The sequence below is a fragment of the Diceros bicornis genome, chromosome 13, assembly GCF_020826845.1.
Source record: "Diceros bicornis minor isolate mBicDic1 chromosome 13, mDicBic1.mat.cur, whole genome shotgun sequence".
Classification (NCBI taxonomy): domain Eukaryota; kingdom Metazoa; phylum Chordata; class Mammalia; order Perissodactyla; family Rhinocerotidae; genus Diceros; species Diceros bicornis.
Window position 1 is genome coordinate 19,911,868 of NC_080752.1, and position 19,996 is coordinate 19,931,863.

Sequence of the window (19,996 nt, forward strand, 5' to 3'; positions counted from 1 at the left end):
GTCAGAAGCTTCCTCTAAGAAACCAAACTTGACCGGAAAAAAAAAAAAAACCACTATTCAAATAAATAAAAGATTTAGTGTTTTCTTCCACTAATATCCTTCTCACTCCTTTCCTTCCTCTCTTGGCTAGAAGAAAAGGGTCAAGGTAAAATTAGAAGATAGGAAATCATGCATACCCCTCAGCTCTCCCAGAGATGTGTGTCTTGTGTGTGTTGGATGAAAAATAGAAGGAGGGGGAAGTGCCACTCTGTAACACCAAGTCAAGTCATGTAACAAAATGATAAATCCACGGAAGACGAATGACTGCTCCTGATCACATCCTGAGGTCTGGGCTTCTTCCACTTGACTTTGATGTGCAGCACGAACAAGTATTTATCTGCAATCTCTCATCTGAATTATAAAATCCCCTGGTCTTGTATAAGGTCCGCCAGGCTTATTCCAAACCCATGCTTTTTCTTCTCCGTTGTGAGAAAGATGGTGACTACATCTGTATACACATAGGGTCCCCTGAAAGGAGGCTCAGATCCGCCAGCCGCCACTCAGGGAGTGTCTTACGGTGTCCCATGCACTTTGCTAGGACACTTTGAGGTGCATTCTTTATTCCCACAGGAACCCTTTGCAACAGTATTATTTGCTCCTCTTTTACGAGTGAACTAATTATGGCTCAGAGAGTCTAAGTGATTTACCCCAAATCACACAGTTAGGAATTACGGGCTCTGCCTCACTGCATTGCCTTTCAAATGGAGATCTCTATGGGATAAAATGCCCAGTCTTGAAGGATGAGGCCAGAAAGGAACATTTCTGGTACCGCGGCCAGCCGGCAGTATGAGAAAGATGTTTGTAAGGTAGGCCCATTTTTCTGAAACCCTGACATTCTGGAATGTAGGGGTAGGGTGAGGAGAAAGATGAGGAGAAGGAGTCAGAGGCTAGTTCTGTATGAGGGGGCAGGAGCTCTGTGCATCATCAGCCTGGAGTCCCAGAAGAGCATTTGCAATAACTAACTCACTGAAACACACCACGGCCACAGCGGGGAAAGTCTGACAACACTGGAACCAAAGAGAATGTCTTGGTTTCCTAAGTACTATGCACAGTTTATTTATCTGTAGATTCTACCACTATTGCATGCTAAATGGACTGTGGATCTGAATTAATTGTTGCAACATGGCAAAGGGATTTGGAGTGAGGAGATGTGGGTTTAATTTTCCACAAATTGCTAACTGCTGCAAAATAGCAGGATGGCTTTTTGACAAGTCCCTTCTTTGAGTCTCCATTCCTCAACTGTAAAGCAGTAAACTTCAAAACTGTAGAGCAATCCCTACCCAGCAGCTTTGTCATATGGATCAAATGAGATGATGTATATGGAAAAGTGCTCTGTAAACCATAAAGCATTCTATCAATGGGAGTCAGTAATTAGCCCTTGGTATTGGGAATTAGCTAAGGGTAAAATGCTTTCTCACATCTGGATCCTTTGTCATAAATAAGCCAGTTTCACGACATCGTGGAGAGAATGGAGTTTGGAGGCTGACTTCCCTGCGTTCAAGAGTTGGTCCCATTACTCACTGTCCAGGTGATCTTGAGTAAGTCACAGAACCTCTCTGAGCTTCATGTTCTGTCTATAAAATGGGAATGATAAGACTTTTGTGATCGTTATTAAAGACTAACGCATTTCTGAAAGAGGGAGACATATAAATGATTAATTGCAGCGAAATAGCTTAAATATTGTACCAAATACAACAGAAATTGCAATGACAGCACCAAGGAAGGAGAAAGTTTCATCAAGGAACTGGTTTGGGAGCATAAATAGGAGCTTTCCAGGAAAATCAGGTGGGGAAAGACTATCCCAGGAAAAACGAACAGGAAGGGCATTGCATGGCAGAAATGAGAACACTGGAAATCTCTTTATTTCTCTTCATTCTGCTTTCCTATAGATAAATGAGACAGAAATGTCTGCCTTTCTCCTATTGTTCTGAGATATTCTCAGGGTGAATGAGATCATGAATTCATAACAAAATTCACTCTGGGGCAGGAAGAACTATAAACACTCATTGTGGCCATCATCTCTCTCTAGAGCGGGCCTCTGATTGATGACCACAAAGGAAAGTAATCGCCATGGTATCATTTAGGCCCATGGAGAAAGGACTCCACAAGGATGGAAAAGGTCCCATCACTCTTCCACTGTCCTCAGTTGCATTTCCCCAAGGGGATTAGGATATGTCAAGACATTCAGAGAGGTAAGGTGCCCGTATAATACCGTCTCGTTGTCTCTCAGAGCCTTCCTGTGACATGTTTTCTTAAGTCCCTGCTCCACCAGAGAACACCTTTAAAACTAGAGCCACAGAGAAAATGATAAACTACAACAGAATTTTCCGAGTAATTGGTGACGAGGGCAGGGGCGGGAGAGAGACGAATAATAGCTAAGTAGGTCAAAAGAAAAGTATTTTGGGAGCTCTCTTGTTCTTCTATCAAAATGGAAACATTTTACCTTGACAAAGCTCTCAGGTTTTAGGTAGCCTTGTAATTTACCCTCCATAGAAGATATGGTTCCCCTTTGTTCTGTGAAATCATGCAGCGTTGAGTGACAAGGCCTGTTTAGAGCCCAGGTGTGTCCTTACTAGCTGTGTGATCTCAGGCAAGGCATTTAGCATCTCTGGTCCTCAAATTTCCCATCTGGAAAATGAGGGAATTTAACTAATTGATTAGTTAAGTCTCTCCTGGCTCTTAAAAGTATTATTCAGCTCATGTCTGATACCCTATGCTCAGTATAGGGAGTTAGGGTGGTGGGGGAGAGCCATTTGTAAGATGCCAGGTGGGCCACATTCGGTGTGCAGTCATAGATGGGAGGGGAAGTCTGACAGTCACAAACATCAACTGTGTGTAACATTGTGCTGGACTCTTAATATCCATGTTCTCATTTTAACCATCACATCAGCCCTGTGACGTGTCAGAGTGTTAGAGGGTGATGACCACTCCCTGCCACCCCTTCAAGTTCAGAACCAGATGAGACATCCATACAAAAATCACACAGAGAGAGATCAAACTCTCAGCTTTATTGCTGATGAGGCTTGATTGGAGGAAGTACAAGCATGTGACCAGAATCAAGCTTCCCACAACTTTCCCCTTCCCTAACTCCCTTGCAGAGGGACTTCTGCACGAAGGCAGGTGAAGAACATGTGTCCTTTAAGCAAGCAGAGGCAAAAGTGCCCTCCCAGACGAGGCTGAGCCCTCTGGGACAGCTCCTTCACTCACACGCAGGAAGCAGGGAAGGCGCTCCTGACAGAGCGAGCGGAGAGAAAGCAGAAGTCTCCTGCTTCTACTTTTCCTTTCCTGGTGATGGAACAGAAGCTTCCTTCCCTATGGAAAGGGAGGCCCTCATGCAGGATAAGCAACCCCTCCGAAACCAGCTCCAAAACAGGAGCTCAGTGGGATTCAACAAACTGCCCAAGGTGACACAGCTAGTAAGGGATACGGCCGGGGTCTCTACTCAGGTCTGCCAAATTCCTTTCTCTCCCTACTCTGCTACATGTGTGCAAACACACACACAACTTTGGTGCAAGGCGATGTCATGAGCATCATACGAATGGTGGAAATGTCATGGTCTATTTTAAAATATGTAGTGTAAACATCTAACTTTTCACAGTAACTTGTCATCTCAGCATCACAGCATTTCAGTTACTGTGAATATACATATGTCTATAGATGTGTGAGCGTACGTATGTATATGTATACACAGATGTGTGTGTATATATATGTTTGTGTGTGTGTTTATGTGGCATCGTCTTGCAGTCCTGTAGCAATAAGCTTTGGGATGCAGATAATAGCACGAGTAATAAAATGGCCACTATGCTATCAGATTATATATATCATCTTAGATTTCTATATATAATACACATACAATACTTTATTTATGCAGACTCATGAACTCACACAGAAATGAGCAATTATAGATTTAAGCACCAGCACTCTAAAATGTTACCTTTAAAAAATAATAATGTTCTTTCTACAATATGTTATTCTCACCCCTGCCTCCTTAAATATGATTTAAAAAGTCAAGTCATCATTATCAACATCAGCTCCAACACTGGGCTGTATTTGAGTAATGAAGTAGACGTTGTGTTGTGTCAGAGAGATGATGAGCTACCTGTGTCTATGTCACTACGCTTTGCCAGGACACATGTCCACCTGAATAATATGGGAATATCTGCTCTTTTGAATTCGCATATTTTTGATTAATTATAGGCAATGGGCCAGATATTAAGAACCACCAGATAAATGATTAAATATTGGACACTTGATTTCTCCTTGGAGTCTCATCATATTTTATACAAGGAAGCAGTCTACCATAGGAGTTTAGGACTGTGTACTGTGGAGTCAGATGCCACCTGTCACTTGTTAGCTGTGTGTGTTTAGGCAAGTGTCTTCACCTCTGTGAGCCTTATTTTCCTTATCTATAAAACCAGAGTAATAATGGTACCCTCCTCATAGGAGAACATTCCGAGGTTAAGCGAGATCATTCACATAAAGTAATTAGCAATACGCCCAGCACATACTAAGCAGTTAGAAAGAAAATGGTTATTGCCATTGTATGAGGCAGACAATATAGTGATAACAGATCTGGTTCTAGATTGAATCTGTCATTGTTTATTATTATTATTACTATTACTACTATTTTATTATATTTGAATCATGGGGGACTCAAGACATCATTTTCTCATTTTTCTAATGTATTTATGGGGTAACAAAAGATAGAAATGATAAATAGTATAGATCGAAGCATTTTATTAGGGACTTGTATTGAATGAAATATTAATTTGCTCAAGGGTCATTTAGGAGAAAATTCAATAGTGTTGAAACAAACAGCACAGAGGCCAGTACTATTAGGGATGCATTCATTGTGTTGCATGGATTTTGCTTATTTGTTTTTTAATTAGTACAATGTTAAAACCATATGAATTTTGATTTAGTCCTATTTGAAATTCAGCATATTTTATCGTGGGCTTAATTCAATTCCTAGTTTATATAAGTTCCTTTCATTCTTTTAAGAAATATCTATGAATAGAGTACAAATGATAAGGCTATTAATGAAGTAGTATTACAATTTATATATCACTTTACACATTTCACAGGACTTTAAGCACATTCTCTTCTGCTGATCTCCATGAGGTACGTGGGTCAGGTACACTCAGCCCATTGTATAGATGGGAACACTACAGAAGTGAAGGAATAGAGACGTGAGGCCGGCTTATGATGACACTACTACCCCAAGCTGCATGGGAGGCCAGTAAGCAACCTAAAATCTCTGCTGCAGGCCCCACAAGGAAGGAGAAGGGGACAGGCCGTCACCATGGAGGAGCCAGAGGAAGAGAGCAGGGGTACTCATGAAACACTGGACTTGATTATCCAAGACCCCTTCCACCCCTAACATTCTATGCCTCTATGAAAAAGAGCTTTCAAGCGTCAAACTGATTTGGTCCTGGAATGAAGTCAGTCTGCCTTTTCCCACAGAACATGCTATACAGAAAGAAAGAGCCTCAAAGGACCCTTTTGGCATGGCCACCCTGCCATTCCCCTTCACTAGACCAGGGCCAAGATTCCTGTCGGGATAACAAATGAAGAAGGGAACACACCAGCCCCTTGATACTTCTGAGCCTCCCCAAACAAGCCAACCTTCCAGGACTTCCCGCAGGCTGGGGGCAGAAGAAGCCCTTTGAGGCTCAGCTTGAACCCGTGAGCCTTCCAGAACACTGAAAAAGCTAAACACAGCAGTTCCATGACTACTCAATTGGAAGGGGCCCATCTTTTTCAAAATATAGGTCTTAAAATTGGATTGTCTATTTTTGCTTTTGTTGCCTTTGCTTTGGTGTCAAATCCAAAAAGTCATTGCCAAGACCGATGTCAAGGAGCTTATCCCTTATGTTTTCTTCTAGAAATTTTATGGTCTTAGGTTTGACATTCAAGTCTTTATCCATTTTGACTTGATTTTTGTGAATAGTGTAAGATAGGGGTACAGTTTCATTCTTTTGCATGTGACTGTCTGAAAGCACGATACAGAAGAGATATCTACACTCCCATGTTCATTGTAGCATTATTCACAATAGCCAAGATATGGAAACTACCTAAGGGTCCATCATTAGGTGAACACATAAAGAGATGTGGTCTATAGATACAATGGAATATTATTCAGCCATGAGAAAGAAGGAAATCCTATTTGCAACAACAAATGGACCTTGAAGGCATTATGATAAATGAAATAAGCCAGACAGAGAAGACAAATACTGCATGGTATCACTTATATGTGGAATCTAAAAAAGAGGTCAAACTCATAGAAACAGAGAGTAGAAAAGTGGTTGCCAGGGGCTGAGGGTGGGGGAAATAGGGGAAGGTTGGTACAAGGGTACAAACTTTCAGCTGTAGGATGAACAGGATCTGAGGCTCTAACGTCAAACATGGAGACTACAGTTGAAAACACTGTATTGTATAGTTGAAATTTGCTCAGAGAGTAGAACTTAAACGTTCTCACCCCCCGCACCCCCAAAAAAGTGGAGGTCTTGCTCGTCTCCGTCTCACGCAGCAGGGGTCTGTGAGGATCTGCCCGCAGTCTGCGGGAGAAGCGTAACCCTCATCCATCAATGGCGCTCCTGGGAGGGGCATCCAGGTTTCCTGCTGTTTTCTCCCCAGAGGTGACGATTTGACAGGGTAATGCTTCCATGGTCCAGTGCTGCTCTGAGAGTCCCCCTTCCACGTGTGGGCCACCCAACCACGAGGAAGATGCGGTCTGGACAAGGCTGCCCAGTGGATTCCCGGTTAAACTGTCCTGGTGGGTTTGCAGCCTAACAGAAAGCTGAAGCAGCAGTTCCTGTCCTCAGGGATGACATCATTAAAGCGGATTAACATCACCCGGATACCAGCTCTGACCTTCCCGACCTTTGAGATCTAGATAACGTTAGTTCAATTTCATGACCCTCAATTCAAAGTTCTCACTAGAATTTCTTCTGTACATTCCCATGAGCTCATACTCTCTTGGGCATGTCTCTGCTCTCTGCTTACACAAACTGACAAATCATTATTCGTTGTTATTGTTTAAAAACTATATGTGTCTCTGTCCCCTTCTTCCACCTGTGACTCTCGGCATCTGAGCTGCTGAGGTTTGGGAAAGGGCCTGGTTTGGCACACAGGGCTTGCTGGTCTAGTCGCATGACCACTTTTTTAGCTGGACTCTTGTTTTTTCCCCTCCGTGTGTCTTACACACCTGCCTGGGTAACACCTTGCTGTTTTATGCCTCTGTGCTTTTCTACAGTTGCTACATTTCCTTCACTCACTCTCATCATCACCTGGCTAACTCCTATTCATCCTTCAAATCTCCACTCAAAAACTGCAGGCTCCAGGACTCCCTTCCTAACGCCTACTCTGGCCAGTCAGGTTGGGGTGCACTCTGAATTGTCTTTCGTAACCTCTGTCACAGGGTCCTATCCTATTTGCCTACATGTCTCTCTCCCATCCTTGGCTCTAAGCTCCAGGAGGATGGGGACCTCATCTTACTTCTGCCTGCCAGCAGGTTTCCAGGGCCTGTGTATACTAGGTGTTTCATACATTTTTCTTTCATTGATTCATTTATTTAGTCATTGAGCAATTAGTTAACTGATCTCTTTTAGTTGCTCAGACATCTTTTATCCTCGTTCAAGGCTCTCGAGTGTTTTTGGAATAGATGAAGTTGCTGGACAAATGAGGAACTTCCAAGTAAGTGTGGGTCACTCAGTCACGTTTCCAAGTGTCCTACCTTGATCCGTCTACACTCGGCAGCCCGGTACTGCAGAAGGACAGTCTGTTTGGTGACTTCAGTGAATGCAATTATTCTTCCCAGGGCTGGTAATAAGCAACATTGCCAATTTCATCCTTGGAGCCTTTCAATGCCCCCTTTCTGCATGCTCTGCACTTCTTTCCAGGCTCACTTGGGCATCCCCAACGCGCACGGGCCCTCATCCTCAACTGGCTCCTCAGAACCCTGGGGTTCTGTTTCCAGCTCTTTGACTAATTAGCTGTGTGACCTGGGGCATCACTTTCCCTCTCTGAGCCTCCCTTTCCTTCCTTGTCAAATGAGGTAGGTTGGAAAATGACCATCTATCATTGAATCAAAGCCTAGGAGACAGACAGTGCCTGGCCAGTTCCAGGGACAAAGGAAGCTGGTGTAATGTAGACTGGGGTCCTGGAAGAGAGTGGGGGACATGGAATGCACGGCCTGAAACCCCACTCCAATCTCATCTCTCATCTTCAGTCCTGTCAATCATCCAAGTCTCTGTTTTTTTGATGAGGACAATACATTATTTCCCTGATAGGGCTGCTGTAAATCAAAAAGGATAATAGATGTGAAAGAGCTCTGGAAACCGCGAAGATCTACAATCACGGTGATCTCTCTAAAGCAAACTCTACATAGCAATGAGGACGTTCAATGCCTTAAAGCACCATTTACCCAAGTGCATTCCAGGAACCTGTTGTTGTGAGGTATTTACAGCAGTTATAGGGTGAGGAAGCAGAGAAAGTCAGAAACAACGGGATGACAAAGTTCAATGAGCTCTCTTCACTGAGGGCTCCCCTGCTTTAACTGGCTACCACGCGCTGTGAGTCTAAAGACGGGAATATACTTTTGCAAGGTTTCTCAATCCCTTTTGGCCACAGACCCCTTCTGCTTTATAGAGCATCAGATGAGCATATTTTGGGAAATGCTGCCTTAAACCAAAGGAATGACACAATATAGGAACTTTGGGCACTGTTAAGGGACTCAGGGGGGATATCTCGGGCAGGCGAGAGGTGCTCTCAGCGTGTCTCAGTTTCTACCCCAACCCTTCAGGAAGACAGTCATAGGTGTGGAATGCTGAGTCATAAGCTGTGGAATGCTGGGGGGTGCGTTATGACTTCGAGTCAGGACCCCTGGGTTGCAACCCTAGCTCTGCCACCAACTCCCTGTGTGGCCCTGGGCCATGCTTTGAAGCTCTGTCTGCTCATGTGTCAAATGCAGAGCTGGATGGCAGAAGCATCAGGACCACCAGAGACCAGTCAGATACGCCTGGGTCGCTGCGACAAAGCGTTTGCTGAGGGCAAGGACAAGGAAGCAGCAGGCAGCACGCATGTGCGATGTCACAGAGAAGCACAGCAGCGCCCAGCTCCCAGATGATCGATTCAGGAGCAGGTCCTCTGGAACTCAAGGCTCCCTGGTAACAGTGCACCAGACAGTAGACACGGAGGGAAGCATAAGCGCAGCCTGTGCAAGAAGACTGCTGGCGGGGCAGGCGTCCTCAGCGCTAGCTGCCCGTCTTACCTCCTAACGCTTCACGTGTGACTTAGACGCCACTTATTCTGGGGCTGGGGTCTCTTCTCATGCTGCCTCAGTATTTTCATGTGCCCCCCACACCCCATGCCCACTAGCCGAATGTCCACAGTGTATCAGACACCGGGGAGGTCAGTGTCTGACGGCCTCCCAATACTCAGGGCTGCATCAAGATTGAACCGCATGGCGAGACAGCTGACCTCACTATTCACAGCCGTGCTCTCAAAATACCAGATTTATAACGTGTGGAAGCCGTTTCCAAAGTTTCACATTTGCACTTCCTACATGGCTGGTGATAGATTTAAAGCATTAGCTGGAAAATGAGTAAAATCCAGAGGCTGGAAGGAATTCAAATCCATTTGACTCAACAAGTGCTTTCTGAATATCTACCAGGCAACCGGTAGCTTCTCTGCACAGAACAGAGGGCAAGGGGGGCTTCCATTTATCAGAGCTATCAAGACCTATTACCTTCCTGACACAGCTGCTCTCTTTAATCCTCACTATCAGGCATTTGGTGACATCACTTGCCAGGTCACAGGGCCCAAGAAGTGAGTAACTTGCTGAATATCACAAATAAATAGAGAATCCAGAATTTGATCCTAATATCTATCTGATTCTCAAGTCTGAGCTATTTACGCTAAAACCAAGCTGCCTTACTAGCTATGGATGACAAACAAGGAGTCGTTGTGACCCTCAGGAGCTGATGAGGGTACAGAAAGGTGACACAGGATCGATAGGGCAGAATGGTGGGAGACGCACAGAACTGGGAATCAGGAATTGCGTGTTTGTCTGCTTTGATCTCTGAGAAAACGATAAAACTAAATGCTTGTATACCTATACTTATTTTTTTAAGACCAGTTAAAAAAATACATATATCAGTCTATGTTCTACTTTACGGAATCACAGAACTTTAGAATATGATCTTACAAGAGGCCATATAGACCAGCTATCTAAGTCCATTGTTTTAAAGATAAGAAAAGGGATCCTTAGACACCTTGACTTGCCTAGGGTCATATAGTAAGGTAACTACAAAATTTGGCCTGGAAACCTGTGTCCCTGCTTCTTAGTCTATTGCACATCTCATTATACCGCTTCCCAGACTTTTAACTGAGCCCAAGAGAGTGAGCATCACATTCATAATCATCTGTCGCAGTCCATCCATCCACTGTCCATTTATCCATCCATCCTCCATCCATCCATCCATCCATCCATCCTCCATCCATCCATCTATCCATCAATCCATCTATTCTTCCATATACCCTTCCATCTACTCTCTGTCTAACCACCTTTCATCCATCTATCCCCTGTTCATCTACCCACTGATTCATCTTTCCTTCTAGCCAACCCTAGCCATGTACCTACTGTAAGCCAGGTCCCAAACCAGATCCCAAAGAACTCCAAGCTTCCTGCCTATTCCAGCAGCATGTTCTTACCTCTAGACACAGTGTAAGAGTGAATCTGGACCAGAGTTCTACTCATGGTAGCATGCTACATATCTAAGTGTCACAACTAAAGAACAATATACCAGGTGAGAAAAAGGTTCTCCAGGTCTTGGACTTGCCATCATTTTCAGCCTGAAGTGCCTCCAGAGGCATTCTGGTGCTTGAACTGATGGCACGTGCATGTATTTGAGCCAGAGATTGTGGGAAGGTGATGGTCTGACATTTGGGAGTTGGTCAAGACCTGTAGCTCTAGCCTACAGCTGGCCTAGAGAAAATATTTTCCTCATAAAAACAATGTTATAATTTCATTAAAAAAATACAATAGTGAATATTGGCAAAATTTTTGCCTGATTATATTTATCCATTCACAAATATTTGTTGACCACCAATGATGCATTTTCATGTTTTCCATTTAATGCTCACAATAAGTTCATAAGGTAGATATTAATATCTTCTCCACTTTCACTTTATGGGTGCAGAAACTGAGCTCAGAGAGGTATGTATCTTTCCATAGTCACACAGATAGTAAGTAGTAGAGCCAAGATTTTAACCCAGGACACTTGGATTTCAAAGCTCACACTAGACTAAGCTGCTTCCCCAAACAGTTTATGCTCCATAAGAAGAAGGAATAACTCCTTTTGTATGGGTTTCAGAGAAAGGCTCACAGAACAGAATTCTAACCAGAAAAGGTGGGGGTCTGGATGTGGACAGGGCCAAAAAGAGCAACTTGAGGAAGAGAAACGGCTTGAGCAAAGGCACAGAAACAAGGAAGCATGGGCTGGGTTCAGGAAATAGTAAATGGGCTGTGGTGATGGAACACTGAGCTGAGAAGAAGTAGGCTGGGTCATGTACATGATCTTAACCCTATGAGCAGCAGGAAGCCACTGAAAGTTTTTGAGCAGGAAGGTGATACAATAAAATCCATGCTTTTAAGACACTCAATCTATTGGTAAAAAGTATGAAAGCTTGAAGGAAGAAGACGGTTTAAGAGGGTAATGTTTAAGCAACTCCTCTAGAAAAGGGGGAATGATAATTTAACCAGAGTGGTGATGGAGAAAAAGAAAAAGAAGAGAAGAATGTGAAAGATGTTAAAGAGGTTGAATAGATGGATGGGTGGATGGATGAATGGATAGATAGATGTGTGGGTCGGGGGATGGATGGATGGATGGATGGATGAGTGGATGAATGGGTGGATGGGTGAATAGATGGATGGATGGGTAGATGGATGGATAGAATAGATGGATGGGTGGGTGAATGAAGGGATTGTTACTTGTGCTTGTGCTGAAATTTCCCTGTAGGAATATATTTCCCTTCCTTTGAGCTCCACCAACAGTGTGTGTAATTTTAGGCTTTTTCCCTACTGAGACCTCAGTAACAACCAGTAATTATAGACCCGGCAGCCTACACTTCTTTCCATTTTCTGTGTAGAAAGGCCAGAACATGGAAACCTCTCCACTCGTCCACCTTGCGTATCACCCTGAGATTCTTCTGTCAAAACCATGATTTTTATCATGTCTCCCCCACTGCCAACATGACAAAAAATATGCTATTTGTTCCGTCATTCATGACATTTACTGAATGCTGTACAAAGAGTATGATATGTAGTCTATGAAAAGCCTATGCTTTGCTATCAGGCTTAATTTGATTTGAACCTGGCCAGATCACTTCTTAGATGTGTAACCTTGGGCAAGTGACTTAATTGTATTCAAATTTATCTATAAAGTGGTGATAACACTCTAATTTACAGGGATGAAATGGGAATCAAATGAGCTAATACATATAAAGTGGCCAGTGCATAGTAGATGCTCAATAAACGGAAACTGTATTACTAAATAAGATCTTTTAGTCCCTATAATGGGGCTCTTTTTAACAACTTCCTTTTTCTCAAGGATCATTGGATTTCTGGGTTCCCTTTAACAGAGACTCCTCCTATAATGGCATATTTTGTACATCTGAAAGATTATCCCCCACCACCACTCTTTATCACAAATCCACAAATTTAATGCTCCTTTTTTTGATATTTAAAATGAGCAGGTCCATCCCTCTCACCTCCCAGGTCTTTCTCTATTGAGGCAACTTCTCCTTGTTGGGTTAAGATGCCACATGAGGCTCAATAGAAGAATTACACTCTCTAGCTTCCCCCAGCGTTCTGCAATAAATTAGGTGTCACAACTGTATCCTTAGCATTGACATCAAAGCTAAGTGCCATGTTTAGCAGAGTTTGCAAAAGTCAGTGCTATGATCAAGTATCCATGTGTTTGCAAAGGGCTGGCATTTTCAGCATTTGTTTCCCTCCATCATATTGAAGAACATCACACAGCAAAAAGGATGGAAAAATCCTTACAAGCATGGAAATAGGAAGGCACCGTGGACCAAGTGAAACTGTTTCCCTTTGCTTATGCTCTTCCCTCTGACCAGATGCTGTCTCCTCTGGCTTCTCCACTGGCCCCTTCCAGGAGTTCACAGAAGAATTGAAATAAATTTCTAATTACATACCCATTTTGGTGTTTCTCTATTTAATGCCTAGCTCTCCCACTGGCCTATGAGTCCGTGATGGAGGAGACTGTGTTTATTTTGTTTGTCCTGTATCCTCAAGGTCTAGCAGAATTTCTGGCACACAGTCAAGTCCTCAGTATGTATTTGTTAAATGAATGACCAAATGATTGAATGAATGGAAAAGCGATTAGTGAAGGAGACAGATAAATAAACAGATCATTCCAATGTTAAGAACTACACTAGAAGGAAATATAAGGCACAATAGGAGCCCAGCAGAGGGTCATTGGAATGGTCTAGAATGGTAAAGGAAGGGTATTCTAGGCAGAGGGGACAGCTTGCACAAAGGTGCAGAGGTGTGACGTATATAACATGGCACATTCAGAGAATTACAAGTAACGCGTTTGAACTAGAGAAAGTATCTTCCACCTTCTTTCCCCAATTGACTTTCCTGCTTGATTTGACAACTCCAGTCAGACACACCTCCACTCAGTTCTCAAAACACGACTGGCCCTTGTCAATCACCTTATCTTTGCTCATGTTGGTTCCCCTACCCCTTTCTGCCTGTCTAAACCCGAACCAACCTTCACGAGCTGATGCTATTGCCCTTCCTTCAGAAGCCTCCTCTGTCGACTCCATCCCCTAACCGAGGTGGCCATGGACACCTCCTTCACACAGCTGGCTCATCCACGGCAGGGCAGGGACCACGCTCTCATCCTCTTCATCTTTCCTGCCAAGCTCCCAGCACACCTCATTTATCCCCCCGCCACTCGGCTGCCCTTTGTCTCTCAGTCAGACAGGGATGAAAACAGGAACATGATACCAGGAGCACTAAGCTGGTGTTTCAGAAGCGGTTTTCATGGAACAGTGAGCTAAACATCTGATTTTTAAAAACAGGGTTTCCAGATGAACTGTTAATTCCATTTTTAATTTCTTTGAGGTTCCCTGGGGGACTGAGCGATGGTGTTTTTGTTTCTGCAGGAAATGGAGTTTCTTCATCCTTGATCTAGGGGAGATGAGCACTGCCATTAGAATTGCAGCCTCACTCCTGGCCCACGTGAGAGCAGAAATCAGAGCTTTTAAACACAAAGGGAGAGATTTCCTTGAATCTAACCCTTTGCTCACATTCATTCCCCTGGGTCAGGCAAGAAAAGGAGGAGCAGGTAACCTTGTGACATCTTTTTATGTCCCCCTAACCTGCTAAATTTCAGAGAAACTTCTTTCTGCACCTTTCGTCACCTGCCTAATTCCTTCTTATGCTCCCCGCTCTCTCTACCTTTCCTAACTGCCTCGCTGCATAAACTGCTCCCTTCTCTCTGCAGCCTTTTCTTTATGCCTCCATCTTACACCTCTCACAGTCTGATTTTATAAGAATCCATCATCTGCACTTCTCACCATAAGAAGTGCCATGAGTTCTTTAAAACAGTGGTTCTCTAAGTGGCCAACGGACTTGTGGTATCAGCATCACCTGGGAACTTCTCAGAAATGCACACTCTCGCCATTCTCCTTCTCAAACCAGCCCCCAACCAGACCTACGAAGTCAGAAACTCTGGGTGTGGGCTGAGCAATCTGAGTTTGAACAAGCCCTCCAGGAGATTCTAAAGTATGCTGAAGTCTGAGGACCACTGCTTTAAGGGTAGGAAAAGGAAACTATTAGCACCTGGCAGAATACTCCCCACACACAGATTGTTGTTGTTAGTGTCATCGAGTTGATTCCAACTCCTAGAGATCTGTGTACAGCAGAGCAGAACCCTGCCCAGTCTTTTTGCGCCATCCTCTCACCTTCCAGTGCAAATCAGACAACACTCGGCTGCTATTCATAGGGTTTTCATGGAAGTGGGTGGCCAGCTCTTTCTTTCTAGTCTTAGTCTGGAAGCTTCACTGAAAGCTTTCCACCCAGGGTGACCCCGCTGGTCTTTGAAATACCAGTGGCAGAGCTTTCAGCACCACAGCAACAAGCAAACACCATAGTATGACAACCGACAGATGGGTGGCGTGGTCCCCTGACCGGGAAACAAACCTGGGCCTTGATGCTAAGAGCAGCAAATCTTAACCATTAGACCACCAGGGCTGGCTCCACATACAGTAGGCCCTCAGTAAATGTTTTGTTGAATGGAACTGTGTAATGATACAGCCCCTAACATGCCACTAATTATAATGTATAGTGGAAAGAAGGTATGTGAAGAAGCATTCATTCAGGAATGGAGATGAACTATAGATATGGGACTGGCCAGCTCTCTGCCCCACTAGTGCATCTTAAACTAGCATAAAATGGTGCAAAAGATCATTCCAGATAACAGCAGGTGTTTGGTCCAAATCAGTTGATAACTACTTTGTTTCTGAGACATTCCTGGACTGTTTATTTCCAGGAGTTCTTCATTATTAAGGATAGTATTTGACTGGATGGTTCTGAGACCTCTGTTTGCACTGAAGCTGTTACACAGACGTAGAGGATGGAGACTATAGCGTATGGGAGCCCTGGCACAGGAGGCAGCAATGACAGTGCTTATTATTGTATGGATCCAATATAGAGCAGGTCAAAATCCTGTTTTCTGGAACACAAAAACTACCTAGAATAAGAGCCTAAAATAATACAGCTGTCCTATAAGCTATTATTATTTTTCTTCAATATCAGCATTTGCAAAGGGGTTCACTTTACTTGTCCTCCATAAGAAAGACTCTTAGCTCCAAAACAGAAGGTAATAGTCCCCAACCCAGATCTTTTCTCCCACAGGTCGTTTCCCACGACAGTACCGTGTATCTACACATGTATTTTTTTTCCACACGATCAGATTTTAATCACACAAATAGAATGACGTCTTGCCAGAGCATTTTTTTCTCCTTACTGCTTTTTTTCCCATTTAATTCTTTCCTTCCATTTAGTTGCATTTTAGTTCTTTAAGGAGGGTCAGTGCATTTTAATCACACTGTACACTGGCTTGCTAGAGCTGCTGATGAAAGAATTAGAAGCTCAGCCACTCAGTTCATTTAGAAGTGAACTACCAAGTTCAATGAGAGAAGCAAAGGGTGAAATGAAATTACACAGCCTTTTGGCTGATTTCCCGTTTCTGGGTATATAAAGGCACGGGATGGCCTTTGATGCCCCAGATTCTGGAACAATAATGCCTTAGAAGGAGTTAATATAATATTAATAGCAGGTTATTGAGGGAGATAGATAAATATAAAACCCAAATTTAAAAAACAACTGACTTGGCAAGTAAAGATGATCAAAAGTCCTTTCTCTCTTATTTAAAAATAAGAATCATCACCAAATAAGAACTAACATTTGTACCATGTTTTACAGTTTATAACATGCTTCTACATCCATTGAGTCAGTTAACCAGCATGGTCATTACTAACGGCCAGGATTTACATAGAGCCTATGTCACACAGGGCACTGCGCCAAGCACCAAACGTGGATTAGGTATCTAATTCATAACAACCCTCACGTATGTCCTCATTTTACATAAATGAAAACTGAGGTTAAGTGACTTGCACTAGGTCGCACAGCTGGTAAGTGGTAAATCTAAGATATAAACCCAAGCACGCTATTCTACTAGTATTAATAGCAACATCTCGTAGAAAAGAAATTCGGGCCCTGCTAAGTTAGGTGATACGCTCAGAGCCCCCCAGCAGTAAGGAGCAGAGCCTGAGTTGAGAACCCATGTGGCCCAATTCCCAGTTCAGAGAGAGTCCCTGCACCCTCTCCACACAGTGTCCACAAACAGGCCCAGGCAAGACAAAGGCCCTTGTTGCTATTGCAGCCTGCCTCCTCTGCAGACAAGTTCCTTGTATCTGGTTGAACTTTCCTTCCATAATTAACACAGGAAAAAAAAAAAAGAAAAAATTGTGAAGAATGAGAAATAGTGCTACTGAAAAAGAATGTAAATAGAACCAAAGCCACAGGCAGCGAGGGGGTGGGGGCTCAGAGTGGAGCATGAGAACGCACACAGGAGGTGGAGACCTTGTGTACTTGCTAAACTCAGAAAGGCCATAGTGGACTGCAGAACAGAACCAGCCCAAACTAGCCTCACACGCCAAGGAATCCACCACAGACGTTCCCTTCACAGCCATGTGTCCTCCGGCCGAGAGGATGTAAGGACAACAGACTTTTGCACGGCTCCCCTGACTTCTAGACTGTGGGCTTTCTGAGGGCCAGGTCCCTGACTGCAGCTGCAGGGCCCAGCACAGTGCCTGGCACACCTGGACCTCCCACAGGGTCTTGGTGAGTGGAACTGAACAGAATCTGGCTGCTACTGTCAGCAAGACATGATGCTCTCATTTCTCTGCCTCAGTTTCTCATCTGTAACATGGGAATGATAAAAGTACTCCCTTTACAGGACTGTCCTAAAGATTATATACGACACGTATATATGGCATATGGCACATTGTCTGGCCCCGGTGGGTGTTCCATAACTGATGGTTGTTGCTGTTGAAGTTCACATTGCCATCACATGAAGTCATGTCACTATCTACGGTAATTACCTAGACTCTCTAGCCTAGTTTACTCACTTTACAGACGAGGAATTGAGGCCCAGAGAGGGATAGAGGCTTATCCAAAGTCACTCAGTGTTTAGCAAGGAGGCAAATAGAAAACCAAGTCTACCTACCATCTCCCCATGCAACGTTTGTTTCCACTGACATGAGCTTCACTGACATAGGGGCGGAGTTTAAGCAGAAGCATCTGGCCTCCGATCCCAGTTTAGGAAGGTGGAGAGCTGAAGGAGATGGTTCAGAGTCAGAGCCAAATAACTTCCACTGAGAACCTACAATAGGCTGGGCATTTTCACAGATACCCTCTCATTTGACCCGTCAGCATGAGCCTGCAAGAAGCAGACATTATTAGTAAGTCCATTTTGCGGCTGAGGAAACTGAGGATTGGAGATATTAAATTAAAAAGTTACCCTGTCATCCATCTAGTAGGTGTTGGAGCAAGGATTCCACTCCAGGTCAATCTCCCTCCAAAGCCCACGAGCCTTCACTAAGGACCACTAGAGCTGGAGACCGGCAAGCCAGGTCTAAGTGCCGAAGAAAGCAAGCTACTGTTACCCTTGCTCCCAGCCACAAGCAGAGTTCCAAGCTCAGGAGGCCAGGGAAAGTATTTTGGAGTTATCAGATCAATAAATGGCCTTGCCAGCATGGGTCAGACTCCTGATTCCAGGGCCGGGCTTGCCTGTAGTGTGACCTGTCATCCGCACCCCCGCCCCAGTGCCATGAGCCACGCATGCCTTCATCCAGCTGGCAACTGCCTATCGCCAGGACTGCTGCCTGTCTCCTCCTGGTCTACTTTCCCACTCTCGCACCCCTACAGACTGTTCGCCACATGGCAGCCAGGCTGATCTTCTCAGAACACACATTAACTAATAGGATTCCCTATTTACACCTGCCAGTGGCTTCCTGCTCTCTTAGAATAAGTTCTGAAGTCTTCCTTGTGGCCTTCAAGCTCCTACATGATTTGGCCTCCACCTGCCTCTCTGACTTCGTGTGCTACCGCTTTCTCCCTTGTGCTCGGTACTTAGAGCAACTGACCTTCCTTCTGATCATCAAACAGACCTCGCTCTCTCCTGTCTCGTGGGCCAGGTGCTCCGCTGCTTGGCATGCTCCTCCCCCCACGTCTTCATTGGCTGCTTCTTCTTTTCATTTAGGTCTCTGCCCAAAAGTCCCTTCCACAAACAGTTCTTCCCTGATCACCCTACAATAGCAGCAGCCCCTGCCCCGTCACTCCCCGTTACATCACCTCTTTCATTTTCTCCAGAGCACTTCTCACCAACTAAAAGTATCTCGTCTATTTGTCTGTTTATTTACTCTCTGTCTCTCTCTGGTCAGCAGATAGTAAGCAACTAGAGTTATAAGTTTTATGAATAAACAGATGTGAACAAGAGGTTCTAACAGTGGCTGCCTCCAAGGAGGAGGAAGAATGTAGGTGCTGATCATCATCACATAATTATGGCAAGGGGAGATGAGGGCTACCAGCTACAGAGAAGAAAGACTTTCTGCCCTCTGTCTTGCAAATGGGCAGTGATGGGGGAGAGACACAGCAGGAAGGAAGCCATCAACCCTCTGCCCTTGGTGATAGTTACCCTGACAGCAGCTGCTGTGGATACATTTCCTGAATACTAAACTGGGTGCGCACAGGGTTTCAGACTCCAAATTTGACAAAAGTCACACTCGAGCCCTGAACCATCAAACTGACAGAGCTCCAGCAGTTCCCCAGGGCAAAACAGCACCTGGAGAACCTTTAGTTGACAACAGAACGTTGAAACCAACAGCTCTGTATGCACACGCACCCTGCTACAAGGTAGGAGGTGATTTGTACCAAAAAGAGAGTTTTCACATAGCTTACTTCTCTACTCCACCCCCCTCCCCACTATCCCCCTGTTACTTTTGTAGGTTTTTACTGATAAATATGAGTTTAATCTTAAAACACCACACTTTCATTTTGAAATCAAGGTAGCTAACATAAAGGATAATAGAAATAGGAACAGCTCCTTTTATAGGGCCACAAAGTCAACTGCTCACCGGTAATGCTTTCAGCCACAAAGGAAGGTTAAATACTCTTCAGAGTAAATTTTTGTGGTTACTCAAAAATAAGGGGAGAGAGCCAATAACCAAATAGCTTCCATTTATTGAAGGCTTTCTATGTCCGAGGCATCTTAAATACATCATCTCTAAGTCTTAGGTATCTTTGCAAAATATGTGGTGGCCCCCTCATTTTACAGATGAAGAAAGAGGACCTGAGAGA